The 4,107-nt window shown below is 45.5% G+C and overlaps 1 protein-coding gene across 2 annotated transcripts in view; it reads left to right on the top strand.

Moving 5' to 3' along the window:
• The first annotated feature begins 2,339 nt into the window (after nt 1–2,339).
• The window catches only part of FAM214A (family with sequence similarity 214 member A), a 130,022-nt gene continuing 128,254 nt past the window's right edge, over nt 2,340–4,107 (top strand). For both annotated transcript variants that reach the window (XM_023509971.1, XM_023509967.1), the window contains exon 1: nt 2,340–2,417. The gene's annotated coding sequence lies outside the window, so the exon portion shown is untranslated. The remainder of the gene's footprint in view (nt 2,418–4,107) is intronic.

The raw sequence follows: 4,107 nt of genomic DNA, 5'->3' as shown, positions 1-4,107 counted from the left end.
GATTCGAACCCGCCACCTTAGGTGTATGTGGCTGGCGCCTTAGCCGCTTGAGCCACAGGCGCCGAGCCAGATTTAAGATTTATAGTACTAGAATCTTAGATCTCTTTGTATTAAAGAATTTTTTTGATTGTATCCCAATGACCAAGATTTTAACATCTGAATTTCCCCAGAAGATAAAGGACCTAAATAATAATTGATTTGTTTAATGGTAAATTTCCAAAGACTTCAGAATTCTAACACTCTTGGGATGTTCAACCCTATGTCTAGAAGCAGAGCTTGCAAAATCAAATGCTGTCGGGGACAAGACAAATAATAAAAATGAGTCAAGTACATATTTGGGGCCTGAAGGAAACTAGCGGATTCCAATAAAATTATTGTTGTGTGACTTCTACAGAGAAGTGACCTGGTCTCAGTCCTCTTCTGAAATTGTGAAGGATCCCCACTGGCCTATTGCAATCAATCCCCACCTCCTGCCAGATTTCTTTTTCAAGCTCCAAAAAATACACTCAGAACCCTAGGACATCCCCCAGAATCTGTATTCTTTGGATGTTGAAATGTGGATTCAAATGTTATTCTCAAATAGAACACACTGAGCCTGATAAATATGCCGGCGCTACAGGGCAGTCTTGATTAGACTCCTCAGCAGAAAATTAGTCTGAGAACTAAAAATGGGTCATTTGCTCCATAGGATCCCATCAAGTTTCCAGAAATAAAATCCCTTTATCAATTCATAAACTTGGCTCAGAACTTTCTCAGAATTCTGGGCTCCGTGACTAAGAGCTCTCCTCCCTCACTGACACTTCTGATATATATACATTCACAGCAATCTGGGAACAAACCAGTGATTTCTTGCTTGTTGTCTTTTTAATTTCAATTAATTGATTATTAATTTAATGGTCATCTTCTTTTCCAGAGCAGAAGCCTCCCTAGAGGTAGTCCTCACCCATCTTGCTTACTGCTGTATCTCTAGCACTCAGCTCGGGGGGCCTAGCATATGTCAAGGACACAGTAACATTTAGCCAATGAGTAAATTAAGTCCTATTTATTTAGTCACTAAACATATGTTGAACACCTGTGTTTCAGGTGTTGATTCTGGAAGTGGGGACAATGTCATAAGCAATACAGACTCAACTCTATCCTCGTGGCACTTATAATCTAGTGGTGTATGTGCGTGGCACCCTAGGTGCTTGAGCTACAGGCACCCAGCCGGAAAATAGATATTTAAATAAAGGAGGAAAGCAGTGAGATGAACGCTCCAGTAGAAAAACTAGCTAGTGCAAAGGCCCTGAGGCAGAATTCAACTTGACTTATTTAGGCTATCTGACACATTGAAAAGACAAGTGTTGCAAGGGCAGACTAGGAAAAAGTCATAGATAGGGGATACAGTTGTGGGTACAGAGCAAGGAAGGCCCTACAGCCAGAAGAGAGACTGGATTCCAGGAAAAGCAGAACTGTAACAAGAGTTAAGAAGGCCAGGCAAAGAGGCTCACACCTGTAATCCTGGTGCTTTGGCGGGCCGAGGTGGGAGGAATTCTTGAGGCTGGGAGTTTAAGAACAGCCTGAGCAAGAGTGAGACTCCCTCTACACGAAAAATAGAAAAATTAGCTGGAAGTGCTGGCATGTAGCCTTAGTCCCAGCTACTTGAGAGGTTGAACCAGGGGGGATCATTCAGCACAGGATTTTGAGGTTGCAGTGAGCTGTGATGACACCACTGCACTCCAGCCCAGGCAAGATTCTATCTCCAAAAAAACAAAAAAAGAATCCAAGGTGCTGGTAGGCCCAAGTCTGTATCTCGTAGATCTAAAATAACACGGAAATACACATACAACAAGAACAAAAACTTGACTAGTTTCAGCTGCAATCTTCCAGGGGCTAACTCTCAGACTTCCCCACTGAGTGGCTGAACTTTAGGACTCCTGCCCTTAAGGCTGCCTTTCTTGGGGAACAATTGCCAGCAGTACAGCACAGCAGGGAGTGGTCAGCATCTCACTAGCTCTAAACAAGTGTACTTCTGCCTTCTTGTGGGGCAGATATCAACTCATCAACACGAATGTCAGGGTATTAAGTTCAATATCATTATCACTATAACAATAAAAACCATCTGGAGAGGAATCTGGCTGCGGTATTGAAAACCAGGCCTTAATAGCAAAACTATTTTGGGTTAGCCAGTCTATGCCAGTTCAAGAGCCCCCACCCTCAACAAGCCAGGGAGCTCTGATGTGCTAGTGTCACTAATTAACTTCCTTCGGGGCTCCTCCCTCCCACAGACTCCACCCTCCTCCTTGCTCTATTTACAGTAGGAGCAGCCAGACCTAGTCTGCTGTTTGCTGCCGCCGCCGCTGTCCCTGGGCTCTCAGCTCACATCTCTCCCTCTCTGGCAGGGAAAACTCCCGGCTGTCGTGAACGCGACTTCGCAGGTATGTGCCTCGAGAAAGGCAGGGGTAGAAAGGGGCCTGGGGGGTACAGAGATAACAATGAGAAGGGACGCGTGGGGGCGCGTGGCGGGGGTGGGGGAAGGTTAAAGCGGCTCGCAAGACAAGGGGATAGAAAGCTCTGTAGTAGGACAGGGTGAGAGAGTCGTCTGGAGTATTCAAGGGGATTGAAGAGGAGGTCGGGGAGTAGACCCGGAAGCCTGAAAGAGACTCGTGTGCATTTTTTGTTAAAAGGTGATTGTGGTGACTTGTAGTTTTTAAGCCAGTAGCCTGATCCTTTAAGAGAGACAGAAGAATTAGAGCTTTGGAGTAAAGTTTTGCAAATTTGAGAAACATTTCATGTAAACTTTGCCTTCCGTAGTAACAATTATACTACATTACGGCCAATGACTTTGCAATGATAGGTGACCAGCAGGAGCCATCCAGGTTAATAAATACTGGGGGAAGAGACTCTGGGGCAGTTTCCGTGGTAAATGTAAAACTTCAGAATAATCCATCATGGGTTTTGCAAGCTGAAAAGGAATTTAAACATCTTCGCATGTACGGGGGCCGAAACTGATCCGCTTGCCTGGATATGTTCTTTGTTCTGCGCAGGGTTAACTTTTTATTTTTAATACGAAGACTTTCAGGGCGGCGCCTGTGGCTCAGTGAGTAGGGCGCCGGCCCCATATACCTGAGGGTGGCTATTTCGAATCCAGGCCCCTGGCCAAACTGCAACAAAAAAATAGCCGGGCGTTGTGGTGGGCGCCTGTAGTCCCAGCTACTCTGGAGGCTGAGGCAAGAGAATCACCTAAGCCCAAGAGCTGGAGGTTGCTGTGAGCTGTGACGGCACAGCACTCTACTGAGGGCAACAAAGTGAGACTCTGTCTCTAAAAAATAAATAAATAAATAAGAAGACTTTCAGACAGGGAATGCTTTCCATTGGGGCAATTCTCACCACTCTCTGTTATCTTCACCTCCCATACCAGCCAGCTTCCCTGACTTGTGTTACCTGACTGGGCCCTGGAGGCATTTGGGTTTGTGATCTCTGGTTAACTCAGAAACCTCTTTCTGTCAGGGAGCTAGGGGAGGTGACTCCCATAATATGACAATAAAACAATTAGCTGCCTGTGAACAATCGGATAATAGCAATAATATCGTGGTGTTGAGTGACTTAAGGGTTCGATGGGAAGCTCTGAGAATTTGTTCAGATTGCCTGAAACAAAAAAAAAAATACAATTTTAAATTGATGCTGTGATATTTCTTTCCCAACACAGTTTTTTTTTTTTTTTTTTTATTGAGACAGAGTCTCACTTTGTCACCCTTGCTAGATTGCCATGGCATCCTAGCTCACAGCAACCTCAAACTCCTGGACTCAAGTGATTCTCTTGCCTCAGCCTCCTGAGTAGCTGGGACTATAGGCACCTGCCACAACGCCCGGCTATTTTTTGTTGCAGTTTGGCCAGGGCTGGGTTTAAACCCGCAACCCTCGGTATATGGGGCTGGTGCCCTACTCACTGAACCATAGGCACTGTTCTATAAAGTCATTATTAGTATTATTATTATTTTTGAGACAGAGCCTCAAGCTGTCCCCCTGGGTAGAGTGCTATGGCATCACAACTCACAGCAACCTCCAACTCCTGGGCTCAAGCGAGTCTCCTGCCTCAGCCTCCCAAGTAGCTGGGACCACAGGCGC

This window comes from Otolemur garnettii, unplaced genomic scaffold (assembly GCF_000181295.1).
Source record: "Otolemur garnettii isolate 467f Iridium unplaced genomic scaffold, OtoGar3 scaffold00011, whole genome shotgun sequence".
In the NCBI taxonomy this organism is placed as follows: domain Eukaryota; kingdom Metazoa; phylum Chordata; class Mammalia; order Primates; family Galagidae; genus Otolemur; species Otolemur garnettii.
Note: the sequence above shows the minus strand (reverse complement) of the source record. Positions and strands in the feature narration are given on the sequence as shown.